This window comes from Ranitomeya variabilis, chromosome 1 (assembly GCF_051348905.1).
Source record: "Ranitomeya variabilis isolate aRanVar5 chromosome 1, aRanVar5.hap1, whole genome shotgun sequence".
NCBI classification, from domain to species: Eukaryota; Metazoa; Chordata; class Amphibia; order Anura; family Dendrobatidae; genus Ranitomeya; species Ranitomeya variabilis.
The window spans coordinates 1108440236-1108464071 of NC_135232.1; positions in this window are offsets into that span (position 1 = coordinate 1108440236).

Here is a 23836-nt window from a genome sequence, read left to right on the forward strand (position 1 = left end):
CCCTAATAATTTTAAATAGATGGGTAATAATAAGGCTTCTACAGAAACTTAAAGAGCATACTGTATCTCTATCTGTACCTCTTATTTTACAGGAAGGAACACAGATTTATTTTCTTAAAGAGTACAAATTAATTAAAAGAGAAAGAATGGGGAGAATAAAGTTCATCATAGTGGCACCAGAATATAGCACATTGTGTTAAGAGAATCCATGTGTCCCATTTTTCATTTGGCTTTCACTGTTTTTACTGTTAAGTCTAGTGCAAGATGTTTTTTGTGACACCTTTTTAATTTTTCAAAACTATATTATAACATTGTACATTAAAATAAAGCAGTAAAAAAGCTTGAATTGAAATCTAATACCTTCCATTAAATTCCTATTTTCTTAGTTTTTTTTCCACCAAACTTTTCCTGAATTCATTCAACAACTAATAAATCACTAAGGGACTCTGAATGATTAAAATCACAATCTCAAAACCTGCCGGAATATTCTCTATATCTACTTGCGCTTACCAATAATAATCTTTGCGTCTGAAACATGTCTAGGTCAACTCATAAATACTCCTACATATATAGGTCCATATATACTACAGTTGCCAGACTGACAGTCTAGATCAGTATCCTAGCCACCAAAGGTCATGGACGTCATCATGTGCTTGGCACATGATAATAAGAACAAAAGTCAATTTTAACTCCTACATATGATATTTCAAATGGAAATGTGTTAATTTCTAGAAATCTGGAAGACTTTACAGTATGCGGTAAGGGAATTACATTGACAAAATAAGGTCCTTAGTATGTTGTGTTCCTGGGCTTTCCATTTACAGCACAAATGATTCATTTTTCAACAGACAGTGTTATTGGGTGTGAAATTTATTGCTGTGGCTTATTTAAAACAGAAATTTGAGAAGAAATAAAAAAAGTGAAGGAAAGCTTTTAAAAAGTTTCAGTTCTATAAAGGTAAAAAAGTAAACGTTGTAAAAAAATGTCAGTTTCAATAACCGTAAACCTGAAATGAGTTTCTAGATATAGACAAGAATGTTTTATTCTGTTTTGGAAAAAAAAAAGATTAATTAATATAAACAAATTTAAGAGCAAATTCCTAATATTTGGGCTAAAGAATCTTAACTTAGTCTAGTGGCACTTTGCAGAATGTTTTTTTTACCACCCTGTAGTGTCACGAGAAATGAGAGATTTTATCACGTTGAATAAGAGGTAATGCCTTAAAAATGCCAACTCTTTGCAGATATTCCTGGACCAAAACAATCATATGTGGAAAGGTATATGCAATTCTAAAAAACTGAAATTTAAAAAACACATTAAAGACTGAGACTTGGCATGACTAACTCCTTGTTTTGGCATTTGCCAAAATACTGTTCCACAATGCTAGGAAGTGGCTAGAATAGGCTTAGCCACAAAACTCACACAGCTGAAGGTCATATCACGGCTCCAATATCAATCCAGTTGATCCAATTTTTCCGCAGTCTAAATATTCTTTAACCACTAATAGATACTGAATGTTCTCCAGCCAGTTTCATAAAAATGTCAGCGTGGTTAGCAAGATGAATGTTATGCAAATGGCTTAGAAAGAAAGGCAATTTAGCAAAGCATGGATTATACCCTTAGGGTATTCCACATGTGGTGGATTTGTGTCAAATTTTTCTGCCTCAAATACACGGAAAATCCACAGCAAAATTTACATTTTCTACATGCAAGCCTTGTAGCAAATTTGCTACAGACTTAATTTTATGCATTAAAAAATTTAAAATATATGCTGTATGTCAATTATTAATTTGTGGCTACTACAATACAATGTGAGTTTGCCAGTCACAAATATCTATATTGTATCTGACACTTGTGAATCTACAGTGCCTTGCAAAGTATTCCGCCCCCTGGAACTTTTCAAACTTTTCCCACATATCATGCTCCAAACATAAAGATACAAAATGTAAATTTTTGATGAATAATCAACAACAAGTGGCACAAAATTGTGAAGTTGAACTAAATTTATTGGTTATTTTAAATTTTTGTGGAAATTGTGGGGCATACAATATTATTTGGCCCCTTTACTTTCAGTGCAGCAAACTCACTCCAGAAGTTCATTGTGGACCTCTGAATGATCCACTGTTGTCCTAAATGCCTAATGATGATAAATATAATCCACCTGTGTGCAATCTAGTCTCCGTATAAATGCACCTGCTCTGTGATAGTCTCAGGGTTCTGTTTGAAGCACAGAGAGCATCATGAAAACCAAGGAACACAACAGGCAGGTCCGTGATACTGTTGTGGAGAAGTTTAAAGCCGGATTTGGATGCAAAATGATTTCCAAAACTTTAAACATCCCAAGGAGCACTGTGCAAGCGATCATATTGAAATGGAAGGAGTATCATACCACTGCAAATCTACCAAGATCCGGCCGTCCCTCTAAACTTTCATCTCAAACATGGAGAAGACTGACCAGAGATGCAGCCAAGAGGCCCATGATCACTCTGGATGAACTGCAGAGATCTACAGCTGAGGTGGGACAGTCTGTCCATAGGACAACAATCAGTCGTACACTGCACAAATCTGGCCTTTATGGAAGAGTGGCAAGAAGAAAGACATTTCTCAAAGATATCCATTAAAAGTGTTGTTTAAAGTTTGCAACAAGCCACCTGGGAGGCACACCAAACATGTGGAAGAAGGTGCTCTGGTCAGATGGAACCAAAATCAAACTTTTTGGCAACCATTCTTGAAGAAAACTTGTTGGAGTCTGCAAAAGACCTGAGACTGAGACGGAGATTTGTCTGCTAACAAGACAATGATCCCAAACATAAAGCAAAATCTACAATGGAATGGTTCACAAATAAATGTATCCAGGTGTTAGAATGGCCAAGTCAAAGTCCAGACCTCATTCCAATCGAGAATCTGTGGAAAGAGCTTAAAACTGCTGTTCACAAACGATCTCCATCAAACCTCACTGAGCTCGAGCTGTTTGCCAAGGAACAATGGGCAAGAATTTCAGTCTCTCCATGTACAAAACTGATAGAGACATACCCCAAGCGTCTTGCAGCTGTAAGCGCAGCAAAAGGTGGTGCAGCAAAGTATAAATTTAAAGGAGCCAAAAAATATTGCACACTCCACTTTTCAGTTTTTGAATTTCCACAAAAATGTAAAATAACCAATAAATTTCGTTCAACTTCACAATTGTGTTCCACTTGTTGATTTTTCACCAAAAACACGGTGGAATTCCAACCTGCACATGTTGCAGTGACTATGGCAGCAGCGATGAGCCCTGGTGTAGTATGTCCTTTTGCATAGCATGGGCCAATGCAGTATGGACATGGTGCAAATCATGCTTGCGGAGTGGGCACATATGAAAAGCCTCTGTACCCTTCTGCACAGCTTCAAAATGGCTACTAAGATGGTTAGTGCTGACAATGCCATCATCAGCATTACTATTCCAGACATGTATATGCTGCAGCACACTTTGAATAGTCTGCTAGAGGAGGTGGTGGTCCCAGAGGAAGAGGTGGAAGCAGAGGAGGATGCGGAAGGGATAACAATATTTCTAAGTTCTGGACTGTCATCACACAGGCGGGTGCCATGGGAGGATGAATTATGGCACCATGGATTAGAGGAGATGAATACCATATTTGTACAATCGGGCTACCTCAAAAAATACTCAAGTCAAAACTAAGTAAGGAATCACCTATTAATAGAAATTATAAAAGGGTTGCTTTTGCAATTTTGTAAAAACTAATTATCATTAGATAAAAATTGTAGAATTAGACATTGGTCGCTACTGGATAGATCATACCCACGGTTCCAAAATTTCAGAGTTTCTCGCTTACGGTGAAGATCAAAAAAGGTAACAATGTTTTGAACTTTTGAATTTCAGGCTCCATATCTCACCATCCACCACTGCTTTAATCGAGAGACTACCATCATTTTATAGACAATCATCTTGGCTATCTCATACATTAATTTAACTTGCAACTATTTAGCAAATAATTAGTTATGCAGATTCTTGTCATGTCACTGCATTGCTACTGTTTTGTTCCTGGTGGTGGAAAAAGATTGTTCTTCCTAAATACTATAAAATACAAGCATTTCTCACATTCCCTAATAGCTCAGTGTATTATTAGGGTGAAGGTCATTGGTTCGAATCAAGGAGCATTCATGAAGACGATTTCCCAAGAAAAGAGAAACAGCATCATCTGGCATGTGAGTGCCATGACGATTGGAAGAATATGAAATAAAGTCCATCCATCCATTCAGAAGCCAAAAGGTGGACATCCAGGTAAAATATCGAAGTCAACAAGTCAGCTCATCCCAAGATTTACCAGTTCTGTCCCCACAAACACGGCAGTGGAGGTGGCTCATATGCTTCATAATAGTGAGATCACAGACATCGATGTAAGCACCTTGCAACACACAATACACAAATGTGGAATGATAGTCTGAAAAAAGGTGAAGAAGCCTCAGTTTCAATATTGTCATAAGAAGCGTTGGTTCGAGTTTGCAAACAAGTATGAAAAGTGGACATTTAAAGATTTGAAACGGGTGATTTGGACCAATAACACAACAGTCAAAAGACTAGGCTATGATAGGTACAAGTGGGTCTGAAAGAAACAAGGGAAAAAGTGGCTAATGGATTGAGAAATTAAAGGAAATGTGAAGTTTGGTGGAGGAAGCCTGATAATATGGAGCTGTTTCACAATCATAGGCATTGGGTACTTAACCAGAATCGAACATGGTCTTAATGCTGAGCTATATGTGAGCATCCTACAAGTAGTATGGGTATGAAAAGGACGACATAGTGTTCCAAGAGGACAACAACAGGAAGCATATGTCGAGATTGGCAAAGAAATGTTTCAATGACAATCAAGTAGAGGTGCTGGAATGACCCTGACAGTCCCCAGGCCTCAACCCAATCAAACACTTGTGGGTAGAATTGAAGAAAAAACTGCATACATACCCAAGTGAGTCGACCAGTTTGCGCCAACTTTGGGAATGTGTAGAATAGACCTGAGATCACATTTCGGTTGACACATAATTGAATCTGATCAAGAGCATGCCCAGAAGGATTCAGGCAGTTTTGAAAGCCAAAGGTGGACTTACAAAAAACTAACAACATAATAAAAATTTAAATTTAGATTTTTAGGAGCAAAGCAATAACAATGCAGTGATATGACAAGAATCTGCATAACTAATCATATGCTAAATAATTGTAAGTAAAATTTATATGTGATAATTATTTACAAAATGATAGAAGTCTCACATTCAAAGCATTAGTGGATGGTGAGATATGGAGCCTGAAAGTCAAAAGCTCAAAACATGGTTACCCTTTTGCTCTTCAGTGTATATGCAACAAAAAATCCCAAAATGTAAAAAATTTACTGGTCAGGGCTGGCATAGGTTCCAATAAACCGATGAACCTCCAGAGAACCTTGCTTACCGAAAAAACAGGGAACATTTCCATGTTTACACTGCTGAAAGTACTCCAATATCACCAAGGTGACACTTTTTCCCATCCTATATCTGGTAAACGGTTCCTCATAAAAGATTTCTTCACTTGCGACATCTCATATGTCATCTACCCCATCAAGTGTCCATGTGGTCTCAGAAATGTAAACTGATTAAATTTGCTGATGACACAAAGCTAGGAGGGATAGCTAATACTAGAGAAGAGAGAGAGGATTCAAAAAGACATAAATAAACTGGAGCAGTGGGCAGCAACTAACAGAATGATTTTTAACAGGGAAAAATACAAAGTACTACATACGGGCAATAAAAATGAAAAAAGCATATACAGAATGGGAGGAATAGGGCTAAGCAACAGCACATGTGAAAAAGACTTGGGTATACTAATAGATCACAGACTGAACATGAGTCAACAGTGTGATGCAGCAGCAAAAAGGGCAAATACATTTCTGGGATGTCTTAACAGAAGCATACAGTCTAGATCACGTGAGGTCATTATTGCCCTCTATTCCTCTTTGCACAGACCTCATCTGGAATACTGTGTCCAGTTTTGGGCACCACATTTTAAAAAAGACATAAAAAAACTGGAGCAAGTTTAGAGAAGAGCGACCAGTATGGTGACTGGTCTGCAAACCAAGTCCTATGAGGAACGTTTACAGGATTTGGGAATGTTTAGCTTGCAAAAAAGACTGAGAGGAAACTTAATAGCTGTCTACAAATATCTCAAGGGCTGTCACATTGTAGGAGGATCATCTTTATTCTCATTTGCACAAGGAAAGACTAGAAGCAATGGGATGAAACTGAATGTGAAGAGACACAGATTAGATATTAGAAAAAACTTTTTGACAGGGTGATCAATGAGTGGAACAGGCTGCCATGAGCTGTGGTGAGTTCTCCTTCAACGGAAGTCTTCAAACAGAGGCAGGATAGACACCTGAATCCTGCTTTGAGCAGGGGATTGGACCAGATGACCTAGGAGGTCATTTCCAACTCTAAAATTCTATGCTTCTATGATTCTGTTCTATGTTGGAGACCACATTTCACAACACAAATGCAAAGACACATGCTACATATTATTATTATTATTATTTATTTATATAGCACCATTGATTCCATGGTGCTGTACATGAGAAGGGGTTACATACAAATTACAGCTATCACTTACAGTAAGCCAACTAACAATTACAGACTGATACAGAGGGGCGAAGACCCTGCCTTTGCGGGCTTACATTCTACTGGATGGTGGGGAAGGAGACAATAGATTGAGGGTTGCAGGAGCTCCGGTGTTGGTGAGGTGGCAGCTTCAGTAGTGGTGAGGAGGCAGCGGGGTCAGTGCAGGCTGTAGGCTTTCCTGAAGAGGTGGGTTTTCAGATTCCGTCTGAAGGATCTGAATGTGGTTGATAGTCGGACGTGTTGGGGCAAAGAATTCCAGAGGATGGGGGATATTCGGGAGAAGTCTTGGAGGCAGTTGGGTGAGGAGCGAATAAGTGTGGAGGTGAGGAGGTCTTGGGAGAACCGGAGATTACATGAAAGAAGATATCCGGAGATTAGTTCAGAGATATATGGAGGAGACAGGTTATCGATGGCTTTGTAAGTCAGTATTAGTAATTTGAACTAGATGCGCTGAGAGAATGGGAGCCAGTGAAGAGATTTGCTGAGAGGGGAAGCGGAGGAGTAGCGAGGAGAGAGATGAATTAGTTGGGCAGCAGAGATAAGGATGGACTGGAGAGATGCAAGGGTGTTAGCAGGGAGACCACAGAAAAGGATGTTGCAGTAGTCAAGGTGGGAGATGATGAGGGCATGCACAAGCATTTTAGTAAATTGACGGTTGAGGAAAGGATGGATTCTGGAGATATATCCCTGATTACTTTGCCTCAGAAAGGCATACTACAGTCCAACTTGCGATTAAAAGTTCTTGAGAGTGTACCTATTCCAAGATGAGGTGGTGATAGGGTTAAGAGACTGAAAGAAAGGGAAGAGTACTGGATTAATACGCTCCAGACGCTTGAACCTCTGAGTCTTAGTAGAGAATACAAGGTCTTTTACCACTAATCATTAGTGTCTATGTCACTTCCTTATGTTCTGTATAACTCTAATACTCACTACTGAATTATATTTGTTTTATTTCTTCTAGACATCACAATGAACAATCATCCTAATTCCAGGTGTTCTTTACTTACTTAAGTATCCCCTTATTTATCAACTATTCTTTTTTTCACCTTTTCTTTTATCTGTTCTCTTCACTCGCCTTTCTTTTTCCCTTATTTAATTTTATTAAAAACTTTTGTCATTATCATTTTTTCATGATCATTTTATCATTAATATTTTTATATTTATTTTATTTATTCCATTTTTTATATATTTTTCATTAATATTTCATTAACATTTTATATTTTTTGTATTATTTTTCATTAATTTCTTTATTGGTGTCTTTATAATTCATATATTTTATTAGTTTTCTGCCTTGCAGGACATTCACAATTCTTTCTATTCTCTTTACTGACTCCTTATTAGTTTTAATTTCCTTTTCCCTGTCATATCTCAGCTTTCTGCAATTCTACTTAGCTATTCTTGAGCCTCACGCACTTCGCCCCACCCTTTCCCTAAGGCCGGGGTCACACTTGCGAGTGCAATGCAAGAAACTGGCATGATTCTCTTGCCTCAATACCCAGTACTGTCACTGGCACGCGGGACTGGAGCATGCGGCTGCATGTATTTCTATGCAGCTGAACGCTCCGGTCCCGAGAGTTGGTGGCAGTGCTGGGTATTGAGGCGAGAGACTCGCGCGGCTTTCTTGCATTGCACTTTCAAGTCCGGGGCCTTAGTCTATTTTCATCTTCCTGTGGCAGTGTTCACGATCCACACATGTGCAATTGCTCTCCTTTCGCTTCATCTTTTTCCTGTCTTGGATCAGCACTCATCGTTGGGTACACATGCGCCCTTGCTTACCCCACTCTCTATCTTCGTTCATGTTCAGCTTTCATCGGCACCACTAGTAATTTGTGCACCTGTACCTTATTTCTCTCCCTACTCACAGATTGCACACATTATCTCAAAAGTGACATCACCGCAAATTTCCGATATAAAGTGGTAGCCCCTTGTACATCACACTACACCGCAAAGGATAACATGTGGGCTTGTATACTGCCGACCATCATATAAACAGGTAGTTCATGTTCATGCACTTATCAGCTGATTTTGTTTTTGGCTTTTTTGCTGTTATTAACTATTGATTTTGGATTAACCTTATGACATGTCTTTATTCCAGTTGAACTGTTTACTATTACTCCAGGACCTTGAAATGCTTCTTATGGAGCAACTCCTTAGTTGCCCTGGCTGTTTATTTTGGGTCATTGTCATCCTGGAAGACCCAGCCACGACCCATCTCTTACCGAGGGAAGGAGGTTGTTTGCCAAAATCACCTATACATGACCCCATCCATCCTCTCTTCCATACAATTCAGTCATCCTGTCCCCCAGAAAAGCACCCCCAAAGTATGATGTTTACCCTACCATGCTTCATGGTTGGGATGGTATACTTGGGGTTGTACACATCCTTCTTCTTCCTTCAAAAATGACAAGTGAAGTTGATGTCAAAAAGTTATATTTTGCTCTCTTCTGACTACAAGACCTTCTTCCATACCTCCTCTGAATCAATCAGATGGTCATTGGCGAACTTTAAACAGGCCTGGACATGTTCTTGCTTGCCCGGCAGGATTTTAATGCATGGCAGCATAGTTTGTTACTAACGGTAATGTTTGAGACTGTGGTCTCAGCTCTTTTCAGGTCATTGACCAGATCCTCCTGCATAGTTCTGAAATGATTCCTGACCTTTCTCAGAATCATCCTTACCCCACTAGATGAGATTTTGCATGGAGCCCCAGAACAAGGAAGATTAGCAGTCATCTTGTGTTTCTTCCATTTTCTAATAATTGTGCCAACAGTTGTTGCCTTTTCACCAAGCTGCTTGCCTATTGTCCTGTAGTCCATCCCAACCTTGTGCAGGTCTACAATTTGTCCCTGCTGTAAGACAGCTCTTTGATCTAGGTCATGGTGGAGAGGTTGGTGTGTGATTGATTATGTGGTCAGGTGTCTTTTATACAGGCAGCAAGGTCAAATTGGTGCAATTAATACTTCTTAAAGGCTTCTTAAAGAAAAACTAACATGTCTGTGAAGGCAAGAATTTTTGCTGGTTGGTAGGTGATCAAATTCTTATTTCATGATAAAAAATTACAGACCTCTCTATTCTTTGTAGGTGGGAAAACAAAATTGGCAATGTATCAAATACTTATTTTCTCTACTGTGCATAGATAGATATGTTTTTTCATGTTAGAGAGAAAAGAGCGCAGGCGCCGGCTCATTTCAAAACAGCGCTGAGGAGGCGGCGCCCGGCGCCAAGAAGACTTGAGTGACAGCTGTGTGGCATCTGCAGCAGGGGGGGAAAGGCCTGCCTCCAGGACTGAAGAAAGGTATTTAGGACAAATTACAAAATGGATTATTTCTGCAGTTACAGCACCAATAACTAAAAGAGCCACCTTGTCAGAATGCAGCATTACTGCTGCACAAAGTGGCTCTTTTAGTTTCAAACGCCTGGGGGGTGACAGGTTCCCTTTAAGGCTGATGTAATGTGTAGCATAGTGAGGAGGAGCTGATGATCCACAGTGTTGAATGCTGCAGAGAGATCCAAGAGAATTAGCATGGAGTAGTGACCATTAGATTTAGCTGTTAGTAGATCATTAGAGACTTTAGCGAGGGCAGTTTCAGTAGAGTTTAAAGAGTGGAAACCAGATTGAAGCGGGTTGAGAAGATAGTTATCTGAGAGATAGCGAATAAGACTGGTGTGGACCAGACGTTCGGGGAGTTTAGAGATGAAGGGAAGATTAGAGACAGGTCTACAGTTAGTGGCACAGTTTTGGTCGAGGGATGGTTTTTAAGTAATGGATGTATGATGGCATGCTTAAATAAGGAGGGAAAGATACCGGAAGAGAGAGAGAGATTGAACATTTTGTTAGGTGAGAGATGACAGCAGGGGAAAGGGATTGGAGGAGATGTGACGGAATGGGGTCACTAGTGCAAGTGGTCAGGCGAGCAGATGCAAGGAGCCTGATTACGTCTTCTTTTGTGACTGGTTCAAAGTCAGAGTGTGAGCTAGATGCAATGAAGGAGGGAGGAGAGTGCATGGTATGAGGGGATTGGGAGATAATTTCCTGTAGGATATGGTCAATTTTATCTTTGAATTAATTGGCCAGATCATCAGCATGGAGATCCATTGTTGGGGCCTGCACTCTTGAGTTGAGTAGGGAATGAACATTGGATTAATTTTCTGCTGTTTTCATATCTTGACTGTGAATAAAATTAAAAGTCAATTCATTTTCATCTCAAGTGTTATATCTGCAGTGCTGAAGATTTTTACTAGTGCCTGCCCAGACCCTGGTCCAGTGGTGCTGTGTTATGGACCTGGTGGTTAGGTGCACCAGAAATGACCTGATAGTTAAACACGGAATCGGGACGAGCTCTGGGGAAATGGGAACTCTGCTGACCGCAAACCCTACTCCTATCAACACAACTAGAAATAGCCGTGGAGTGTGCCTGACTCTGCCTAGACGCCTCTTCACAGCCTAAGAGCTAACTTCCCCTAAAGAAAGGAAACAAAGCCTCACTTGCCTCAGAGAAATTTCCCCAAAGGTAAAAGCAGCCCCCCACAAATATTGACTGTGAGATAAGAGGAAATCACAAACACAGGATGAAATAGCATGAGTGGAGTCACCACAATAAAAACACAGCCCATTCTGACGTCTATGTTCTTGCCGTTCAGCTCTGGTCAAAGTCCTATCACATTGCATAGGCTCAGGCCTCTGCTCAGAGGATACCGCCAAATGGTGCACAGTTTTGCGCTCACGTAAGCGCCGATCGATCTGTATGGCCAAGGACATTGATTCATTCAGACCAGCAGGCGTGGGGAACCCCACCATAACATCCTTAAGGGCTTCAGAAAGACCCTTTCTGAAAATTGCTGCCAGGGCACACTCATTCCACTGAGTAAGCACAGACCACTTTCTGAACTTCTGGCAATATACCTCTGCTTCATCCTGACCCTGACACAAAGCCAGCAAAATTTTCTCTGCCTGATCCACAGAATTCGGTTCATCATAAAGCAAACCCAGCGCCAGAAAAAACGCATCTACATTACGCAATGCAGGATCTCCTGGCGCCAGGGCGAATGCCCAGTCTTGAGGATCACCACGCAACAAAGAAATAATGATCCTTACTTGCTGAATAGGGTCACCAGAAGAGCGGGGCTTCAGAGCAAGAAACAGTTTACAATTGTTTTTGAAATTCAGAAATTTAGATCTATCCCCAGAAAATAACTCAGGAATTGGAATTCTAGGCTCCAACATAGGATTCTGAACTACATAATCATGAATGTTTTGTACCCTTGCAGCGAGTTAATCTACACTAGAGGACAGACCTTGAATGTCCATATCCACACCTAAGTTCTGAACCAACCAGAGTTTAAGGGGAAAAGAAAGGCAAAACACACTGCAGAGAAAAAGAAAAAAAAATGGTCTCAGAACTTCTCTTTTCCCTCTATTGAGATGCATTAACACTTTGTCGGCCAGCTGTACTGTTATGGACCTGGTGGTTAGGTGCACCAGAAATGACCTGATAGTTAAACATGGAATCGGGACGAGCTCTGGGGAAATGGGAACTCTGCTGACCGCAAACCCTACTCCTATCAACACAACTAGAAATAGCCGTGGAGCGTGCCTGACTCTGCCTAGACGCCTCTTCACAGCCTAAGAGCTAACTTCCCCTAAAGAAAGGAAACAAAGCCTCACTTGCCTCAGAGAAATTTCCCCAAAGGTAAAAGCAGCCCCCCACAAGTATTGACTGTGAGATAAGAGGAAATCACAAACACAGGATGAAATAGGTTTTAGCAAAGAGAGGCCAGTCTAACTAAACAGATTGAGGACAGAAAAGGGATCTTTGCGGTCAACACAAAAAGCTACAAAAACCACGCAGAGTGTGCAAAAAATACCCCCGCACCGACTCACGATGCGGTGGTGCCACTCTGCACCCCCAGAGCTTCCAGCTAGCCAGATAGTTTCATGATAGCAAGCTGGACTAAAACTTAGCAAGAAAAACCATATGTATCAAATGAACAAGCAGGAACTTAGCTTGTGCTGGAGTAGACAGGTCCACAGAAAGATCCAGGAGAGATCTGAACCAGTACTAGAACATTGACAGCTGGCATGGAGTAATGATCTGAGTGGAGTTAAATAGAGAATCCAGCCTAGCCCTAAACGAGGGCAGCTGGAGAAGGAATCTCAGAACCAGCAGCTCCACTCACAGCCACCAGAGGGAGTCCACGGACAGAACTCACCGAAGTACCATTCATGACCACAGGAGGGAGTTTGAGAACGGAATTCACAGCAGTGCTGTAGTTTAATTCAAGAAGAGAAGTTACATCCTAACATAACAGGAGTTTCTCCAGTTCATTGATTCAATGCATCCCTTAGCCGTTCACTTCCCTCCCCTCTCTCCCAGCACCTGACAAGCTGCTTCTATTTTTCTTGCAAAATCAACAACTCCCATCATCGGCAGCTCCCAGTGCAGTGCTGCTAATCATGGCTGTCACCGAACCTAAACTATGTGCTTGTTCAAATTCCTTGTTATTTCTATATGTATGTAGTAGTGACAGCATTGCACACTTATTTATTTTACTTACTTATAAAGTGTCATTAATTCCAAAATTGTAGAGCTCACAATCTAAATTCACTATCAGTATGTCTTTGGAGTGTGGGAGGAAAGAGGTGAAGCCAAAGGAAACCTACGCAAAACAGGGAGTTCCTGCAGATGTTGTCCTTGGTGGGATTTGAACCCAGGACTCCAGCACTGCATGGCTGCAGTTCTAACCACTGAGCCACCATGCTGCCCTCCACTGATAGCTGAATATGTTGTAGTAGAACCTCTGCTACTAATGCTACAGCTATGCTACTCATCAGAACTGTCACTCAAGGAAAAGAACCTGCCCAGCCAGAAACCAGGTAACGAGGAGACTGCATAGCTCTGAGCTACTAAAGAAACAATTAGAGATTTCCCCTTTAAAGTCCAGCAAGTATTAACAGTGTTAAGCAGGAAATACAAAATTCAGAAGCAGTGAGAAAATAGTAAATTTTAATTTTTTTCATTACACAAATAAATAAAACAGATGTAACCAAACGAAAGACATAAAACACACTGTTATTTGTTGTGAATTCCGTTTTCGAACTCCCTCCTGTGGTCATGAATGATACTTCGGCGAGTTCTGTCCGTGGACTCCCTCTGGTGGCTGTGAGTGGAACTGCTGGTTCTGAGGTTGCTTCCTCAGCTGCCCTCGTTTGCGGCTAGGCTGGCTTCTCTATTTAACTCCACTCAGATCGTTACTCCATGCCAGCTGTCAATGTATCAGTACTGGTTCAGATCTCTCTTGGATCTTTCTGATGACCTGTCTACTCCAGCAAAAGCTAAGTCCCTGCTAGTTCATTTGTTGTTCATTGTGTACTGAATATATTTCTTAGTACTTGCTAAGTTCTAGTCCAGCTTGCTAACATGATTTTGCCTTGCTAGCTGGAAGCTCTGGGTTGCAGAGTGGCACCTCCGCACTGTGAGTCGGTGCGGGGGTCTTTCTGCACACTCTGCGTGGCTTTTTGTAGTTTTTTATGCTGACCGCATAGATCCCTTTCCTATCCTCACTCTATTTAGTAAGTCTGGCCTCCTTTGCTGAAACCTGTTTCATCCCTGTGTTTGTGACTTTCCTCTTAACTCACAGTTAATATATGTGGGGGGCTGCCTTTATCTTTGGGGAATTTCTCTGAGGCAAGGTAAGGCTTATTTTCCTATCTTTAGGGGTAGTTAGCTCTTAGGCTGTGAAGAGGCGTCTAGGGAGAGTTAGGTACGCTCCACAGCTATTTCTAGTGTGTGTGTTATAGGATTAGAATTTGCGGTCAGCAGAGTTTCCACTTCCCAGAGCTTGTCCTGTCTTCTAGTTTAACCATCAGGTCATTCCAGGTGCACCTAACCACCAGGTCCATAACAGTTATTGTATGTCATTAGTTGTATTATTTTTTATTATTATTATTATTATTATTATTATTATTATTACTATTATTATTAACATTCAAATAAAATTATATAATTAATCTGAAATAAAGAAAGTAAATAATAGACTAAAGAGAAGGGAAAAGTAATACATTCAGTAGCACATACTACTAATAATCATATTTTGTCCAAAAAAACAAGTCCATTTCCATGGAGAATTTTCTAATGTGGTCATGGATTGGAACACAAAAAAGCATAATATTAAATTTTTCAGATTTGAAAGAAATGGCAATAATCAGCTAGGATGAGTGAGCAGTATTCCTACATAGCGAAATTTTTATCTGACCTAGTTAAAGTCTTAACCCCTTACTGGCCAAACAATTTGTTATTTTTGCTCTTTCTTTTTAATTTCCCTTTTCCCCATCTATATAGCCATATGAAAGTTTGTTTTTTACGGGATATGTTGTAGCTTTGAATGATGCCATTTATTTTGACATAAAATGTACTGAAAAATGCTGAAAAAAATCCAAGTGAGATGAAATGTTGAAAAAATTGCAATTTTACCACATTTTTGAGGTTTTGTTTTTACGGTGTTCAGTTTGCAGCAAAAATGACCAAAAAATATGATTCTTCCATCTGTACAATTCCAGTGAGGCCAAACTTGCAAAAATATTTTTTTAATTAAGTGGTGGAAAAAAATTCTGAAATTTGTATAGTAAAATATTGGTTTCTACCAATGTAGCTGTTTGGGAGCTTGTTTTTGCAAGAAGACCGTTTTTTAAAACCATTTTGGGGTACAGACGATGGTTTGATGAATTTCTATTATATATTTTTTTAATAAGAAGTAATGATGACCGAAAAGCTGCAGTTCTGATTTTTTTTCAACAATGCTATATTTTCATAGCCCAAACTTTTATGGACATGGCAATACCAACTATGTTTACTTGTATTTTTTCTTTATTTTTCTGGGAGAAATGGGTTTGAGTCATTTTTTTTTATTTTGTTTTTTTTTATGAGTTGAAAATAAGGGATGAGCGAACATGCTCTGTGATAACTGGATATCACTCGAGTATCTGGGTGCTTGGATGTGCTCGGCACTTGACGAGTATTGGCTGGTGCTCAGATTTGAAGCTCGACACTCCGCCCCACATGTTTGGCGCCTATTACACAGCCAATAAGCATTCAGGGATTGCCTAAGAGTCACTGTAATGCCACAGCCATCTTGACAGTGGCATTACTGTAATTGGCTGGCCGCATTACCTCATCAGAGGTTATAAAAAGGACTGACACTGCCACACTCAGCTCACTGGTGCCATTGCACAGCTCAGGGACAGTTCTGATATGAAAAGAAACCAAAAACAGGCAGAGATGCTTACCTGTCTAAATGGGCCTCAATACAATTGCACTACCAGGGTGCAGCGGACCCAAGTAAAATGGCAACTGCACAGGTGCAATACCAAATGAAACAGACAGCCTTCAATCAGGGATTGGCGGTGTGGTACACCAATGCACAAAAATATACTCTGTATGTGGCGAGTTCACACAGGGAATGCAGAGCATCTGGTTCTCAGCCTATTAATGACGCCCTATGGTGGGCTGCCCAGTGCTAACTGTAATGCATCCTGTGTGAACAGAGGCCACAGTGTACAGAACCATTTGGGCCCAACTGCACCCCAAAAAAAATACAACGTGCAAAAAACATATCAATATATGTAAGGTATTGGTTGATATTCTGGCCATAGTATGTAAGCTGGCAACCCACGTCAAGGGTCCTTACGTTTCCCAGTCCTACTCTAATATGAAAACCACAAAAAGAGGAAAAATCTCCACACGGCCAATCCCTGATTGAAGGCTGGCTGTTTCATTTGGTATTGCACCTTTAAAGTTGCCATTTTACTTGGATCTGCTGCACCCTGTCAGTGCAATTGTATTGAGGCCCATTTAGACAAAGTATTGCATGCTTTGTTTTACATTTCGGTGGTATATAACACTCAAAAAAAGCTTTTGAAAATTCTTTCTGGATTCAATTAGTTATCAATAGAGTATCACATTGTTTGTTTTACATTTCAGTGGTATGTAGCACTCCAAATAAGCATTGAAAATTGTTTCTGGATTTAATTAGTAATCCATAGAGTATTACGTGCTTTGTTTTACATTTCAGTGGTATATAAAACTCCAGAAAAGGATTTACATTTTTTCTGGATTGAATTTGTCATCCATAGATAGTTTGCTTTTCTTTTCGGTGGTATATAATACTCAAAAAAAAGCATTTACTTTTTTTCCTGGATTTAATTTGTCATCCATAGAGTATTACATGCACTGTTTTATATTTCAATGGTACATAACACTCAAAACTTTCAAAAAATTTTCTTCATTGAATTTGTTATCCATAGAGTATTATGTGCTTTGGTTTACATTTCAGTGGTATATAACACTCCAAAAAAACTTTCAAAAATGTTTCTTGATAGCATTTGAATGGAATATTACATACTTTGGTTTAAGTTTCCGTGGTATATGACACTCCAAAAAGGCGTTCAAAAAATTTTCTGCATTGAATTTCTCATCTATAGAGTGTTAAGTCCTTGGTTTTACATTTCGGTGGTATATAACACTCCAAAAAAGGGTTCTGTATTGAATTTGCCATACATTGAGTATAACAAGCCTTGTTTTACTTTTTGATTTTATATATCACTATAAAAAAAGCATTCAAAAATGTTTTTTGATTTAATTTGTCATTTATAGAGTATTACGTGCTTTGTGGTACATTTCGATGGTATATAAACATCCCCAAAAAAGATCAATTTTTTTTTCTGGATTGAATTAGTAATCCATACAGTATAATGTGATTAGCAGTGACAAAGATAGCAGAATCCCTCGAGACTCCCAAGGGAGTGACTGGAGGAGTATAGGAGCTACACCAAGCTGGCACAAAAACAGAGGTGGCAGAAGCCTGTGGTCTGGAGCCGACTACTTTCCCAGAATCACCAAGTTCCGAATCCAGGCAGCAGCATTCACCACTGGGGTTCTTATGGGCTGTGGATGGGGAAGACAGCATCAAGAAACTGGTGAGCAGACAGCGGGGCCTAGGCTGGTCAGAAGAGAGAAGGAGGTGACAATGCTGACAGACTGACTCTTATAAAAATGAACAAGGGCTGGATTGGGCCAGACTTCTCAACACCACCGAATGATAGCAGCATAACATAAACTCAAATCCAGTGTCTTTTTTGGGGCGGTCTACTCCCATGCACCTCTTCACACCCACACAAGGGTATACGCTTCCTGATTTTGGCTATTTGCAGTTGTCCTCCTCCTTTTTCTCATCCTCATCATCCACCACCATACAACCAGGGTGACTGTGGTCTGTGATGCAACATCCACATAATTTTTAAGAGGGTGTTTATGATGCCCATAAAAAAAATTGGTATACAGTATGTTCATGTATACCCCTCAGGGGTAAATATTTGTCAGCCCATACACTTAGTGCATGGGTATTATAAGTATAGGAGACCCGCTTCTTTCTAATGGGAACATTTTTTAATTAGGATCAATACTATAGAAGAAAGAATCCTGCACCGCTGCAACACCTGAGCCCAAATATCCACTGCGTGTGATTACCACGTCAAATACACCGCCCTTTCGGATTCACGGGTGCTAAACCCTGTAACAATTGCATAAATCCATATACTGAAGAGAAAACAGGGTGGCACTCACCGTTTCTAAAATCCAATCTTTATTGTGACGATTTAAAACATCTTCAGCAGGGGGGGTGTAGAACAGGAAGAAAAAAATCGGACGACGGCCGTTTCACGCTCCCTTGCACTCCTACGGGTCCTGTCAGGCCTTGCATTCACTGCATAGACAAGCAGTATGGGAGAACCAATTCCTAATAATGAGAACATTGTTTTTAGGAGGCCCTGCTGTATGTCTCTTCAAAGGGGTATTATGGTGCGTCAAATTTTTGGCTGCTCTTGCATTAGCTGCATAGGCAAACAGTATGGGAGACCCACTTCCTAATAATGAGAACATTGTTTTCAGGAGGTCCTCTTGTATGTCTCTTCAAACGAGTATTGGGGTGCATCTAAATTTTGGGAGGCCTTGCATTCACTGCATAGTCAAACAGTATGGGAGACCCACTTATTAATAATGGAAACATTGTTTTCAAGAGGCCCTCCTGTATGTCTCGTTAAAGGGGTATTGGGGTGCATCTAAATTTTGGGCAGGCCTGCCACTTGTTGCATATGCAATAACAGTATAGGAGACCCACTGTTTAATAATGGGAACAACAAAGCGTAGCCAGGTGATGGCTCTCTAAGAATAGTGAGGGCCGACTGCTGGCCCTTTAAGAATAGTAAAGGCCACCTGATGGACCTATAAAAATAGGCTTTGTGACTTTCAGAGTCCCTCCTTCATAAATGAAACACGATGTGTCTGATAATGTGTCACACACCATATGGCCAGATAAGGTTGTAAAATGTTAAAATGACATTTCCCAGTGAATGCATTTGTATTGGTTGAAAGCAATGCTAAAACTCAAAAACGCATAAAAAAAACTCTACATGTGAACATAACCCAAGTGGTGGAGGTACATTTTTGTTTTTGGTTATTTATTTTGCCTTATATACAAGTCATTACCCTGGAAAGGAGGTTCCTTAACATATTTCCCAGGAAAATCCATTTTGTTTTTGTTTTTGTATCTTTTATTGTAAGTCTGTAAAAGTGGCGACAAGACATTGTTCACAGCAGTGACCTGGGAGTCAGAAATGCATCCAGGGGTCTTCCCCATGCTGTTCCCATGTCATTCAAGCACTGTTCCCAATTTCTAGTCCCTCTGCAGACCCCGGGGGGGCCGCCAGAAAAATGCTCGAGTTTCCCATAGACTTACATTGGGCTCGTTGCTGGGGTCGAGTAACTGAGTATTCCAATTTGCTCGACCTGAGCAACGAGCACCCAAGCATTTTAGTGCTCTCCCATCACTAGTAGCCATGGATGTTTTCCACATGACAAACGATGGCATACACATTCCATCAATCCCAAAGGATCTAATGGAGGCTGCTCAGGAATAAATGTCTATCTGTGCCATGCAGATGTCACCAGGAGTGCTGAAACCTGAGATTGATTGCAGTGGTCAAATGATTAGAAGAGCACATCAGTGGTTGTTTCTCTGATGATACACTTTTCTAGACACCTGACTGATACATCGTTTACAGTCCATACACAGCACAGACATCACTTCTGGAGTCGATGCAGACCTCTGAACAGCCTACGTTTGATCAGCAAGGGTGGTGGAAGGTGAGTATGTCTCCATTTTTTGTTTTCAAAACATTCTAAAAAATTCAACGCAGTTCAAACCCTTGAAGTTACGAGTGTAGAAGTGTAACAGTGTAGATAACTACTACAACTACAATTAAGAACACTGGCAATATTCTAAACACACGAAGAACACTTAGTTACTGTATGTCTGCAAACTTTTACTATAAAGAATTAAGTCTAAAGATTTTATCCTATAAACAAAAAAGTTGCACTCTGTGAATGAATAGCAATACTACTTCTGGATATTAGCAAAAAATGAGACGATGAGCACTTAATTTGGCCAATTCATGCATGCCCAGTAACCAACGACAAGGCAGTCTCAAATCTGCTGGGTCCTAACGTGTCTAGTGTAAATACCTCTCTAAGTCTGAAGTCTGAATTCATGGGTAGATGTGAAAACCTCTCTTAAAGTCTGATTTTATGGGTAGGTAGGACCCTGTTTCAATTAAAATCCACCAGAAGTTGAAGGGCAGAGTGATTGGTCAAAAACTAATATACAAATGACAAAAAGACTGACTGGCACTTCCAAGGTAATGTGATCAGGTGCATACTAGAAGCAGCTACCTCCATATACAGTAAACAAAAAAAGTTGCTAAAGCATTTCAATATGAAATATATGAAATATGAGTAGCAATACTGCTTCTGGAATCTAGGAAAAAATGAGATGCTTAGCACATAATTTAGCCAATTCATGCATGCCAAGCAACCAATAACAAGGCGGTCTCAAATCTGCTTTGTCCTAACGTGTCTAGCGTGAATACCTCTCTAAGACTGAAGTCTGAGTTCCTGAGACCACCTTGTCGTTGGTTGTTGGGCATGCATGAATCAAAAATACAGATAAAGTTGACCATTACAAAGTTCAAGCAGAGGTTCCTAATGGTAACACCTCATCATAGACACAATCACAGATACAAATGCATCAATTCCAACAAAACGTATCGCAAATTTTTACATTCACCATGGCTAATTATGAGGCTAAATCATAAAAGCGTAATCAGCCAAGGATAGACTCAAAAAGGCTCTTGTCCTCCAACCAGCAGAACGAACAAGGACCAATACACTACCTTTCATGAATTGATGGCCTTTCTTATACATAGTCTAATTTTACTCTCCAAACCCAACCAAATAGTATTTGCCAGAAATTTACAGCATGGCATCAGATTTAGCAATTATTTATTTGTCAAACATGTTCACGCAAGCGTCATCTAACTTTGCAACCAATATCTATCACAATTGCAACGGAAGAAAATGTTAGAAACTGTAAACTATGTGGTCAAAGAAATGAACTTGTGTCAAAAATGTAGAATAAAATTCAAAAATTTATGCCAAAAGTTATTCCACAGAAACACACCGCTCCAGAACCCACTGGCTTCCTAGTTGCTGGGGAGGGGGTAGTGGTGTGTGCCTAAATCATTGACTGTTCCAACCAGCAGCATTATTATGCCACCAGCCCAAACTATGTACTCTGTGGTGTTGCAAGCAAAAAGAGACAGCTTTGCCTCTACAGAATTCGATAAGTGCAGGGCCACTAAAGCTGGCCGATTCTAGCTGCCTAGCCAGCTTAAAAGCAAAGCTCCCAAGCTCTATAGTAAAGAGCTTGTAATCATTGCGCTCCTTACCTAGCAAACCGGTCACCGATGATAATCTATTGAGGTGGAACGGAACCGAGGCAGCAATCAGGAAACAATAAAATTAAAACATTTTGAGAACAGAGAAGATTTTTTTTAAAAAGCAAATGTTGCTTGTTTTTACAAGAAATTTTGCAATTTTACCCATTAACAATGATTTCTACATCCCTATAATGAAAGGCTGGACAGTTGACTGATTAATTTAATCTTGTATAAAGTGATTTTAGAGGTACTTTGGTTATTTCAAGTATTTTTCTAACACCAAGAATGCATTTGGACCATAATCTAGACAATCTTTTTGATTATTTATATTAAACTAAAAGCAGGAAATGATTCATTTAATTCCTGCCACTATTGGAGTGTTGCCACTTTGAGATCAGGAAGAGTAGGCTTTCCCTTGGCAGATTTTGCTTGCACATTGATGAATGAACTTTTATGTTTAGAGCCAGCTAGCTTTTTATAAAGTCCAAAAAAGTAAGCTAACCATGATAAACCCTACACTTTTTAGGTGAATATCCCTTCGCAGGCTCCAAGCGCTGCCCTTAAGAAATGTTTTTATTCAAAATAGGTTTCTGTTCTAGAATTTATGACGACTTTATTTAAAATAACTAAAATATAAAATGTTCTTTCTAATCTGTGTCTGACTTAATATTAGCCAATGTCTTTTAAGTTTTAAAGGTTTTATGCAGAGTGTTGAGAATGTAGTACTTAACCAAACCTTTCCAAACATTTATAGGCTATCCTGGACTTTAAACTACTGCTTATGTAGAATTAAAAACATGTTGAAATTTAGTTGCACAAGCCAAACGTTAGAAAGTCTGCCAGTATTTGTATAAAGGATGAATATATTACATATTTGTCATCCTTTCTGTTATGCTGTATTGATATAATGCCTAATAATAAGAAACCTGCATTTGCACAACCATAAAATACACCATGTTTTATTATTTTTCAGTCTAAATTTGTGTGTAACTTTCTTAATATATCTTATAGTGGACACAGCTGCCTTTTTCTGATACAGAGCTCCAATCTCTACATAGACTTGGAGTTAAAAAAAAGTACTCCTACCATCAACATTTTCATCCTCTTAATATATTGCAGTCATCATGTTATACAGCACTGTGTACTTACAATTGCTCATTTTGCCTTTCTACTCAGCTGTTTTCTTTTCCATTAGGTCTATGACATCATGTGATTAAAAACTGACTAGCTGAATGATTCTAAGCTCAAAATAGCAACAAGAGGTTTCTTTCAGGAGTCGAAGATGACTCATGCCGGGAAAAGAGACTTCCTGTTTCTACATAGAGCAGTGAAAACAGAAAAGAGGAGAATTAACTGGGTAGAAAGGCAAAATGAGCAATTGTAAGTACACAGTTTTGTACAGCATGATGATTGCAATATATTAACCCCTTTCCAACATCGGGCGAAATAGTACACCAATGTCGTCGGACTCCCTCCTGTTGATGTGGGCTCATGCCAGCTCCAGAACTCTCTCTAGTGGCTTCTTCAGACAAGTAGACGTTTATAATTTAATTGTATGAAATATTCTAGGTTGTGAAACTCTAGCACATTTCTTTGCAAAACCCCATAACATGAAACAGTCATTTTCTTGTATTTGAAAACAGAATTTATTTATTTTTTAAATATATGCTGATTTTTAAAATCATTGTTGCATTTTCATTGGTGAGAGATATATCTAACTGCTTCTCTCAAGCTAAAAAGTTAACAGGGATTGTCTGTTTCTCAAACTAACCCTGAGTTTATTTCAGAAAAAAAAGACCCTTCGAAGTAGAAAGCCACAATAAAAACATTTCTAATCACCCAGGGACAGTGGGAAAATAGTTCATAAATCATTTACACATTTCTCAAAAATTCAGGGTGTTAAGGAAATCAGTTCAACCCGTGTTTGGATTTAAGGGGAGTGCTATGACATCAGGGATAGATTCTATTTTGTTACCCCAAAAGTATGATTTGGTCCTCTTCAAATTTGCTGATCGCCACCGTGAGTGCTGAAATTCCACAGCTTCTCACACTATCAAACAAACAAGGCAGCACACTGTAGCGCCAAAACATGCACACATGAAACATGAAAATTGAACTGCATTACTAATATGAAAAAATGAGAGCGTTTAGCGCATAAATTGGCCAATTTACGTGTAACTGGTAGCCACTTTACGGCATCTCTCTTATACCAGGTCCTACACTTTCCTTTCCTCGCTGAGAATAAACGTCTTCATCTGAATGGGAACCTGTGAAACCTCTTCTTAGACTAACATTCTCTCTTTCTGTGGAGGGGTAATGGACATGTTGCGATTAAAACACCTGTGGCTAGGAGGCACAGTGTGCTGCCTTGTT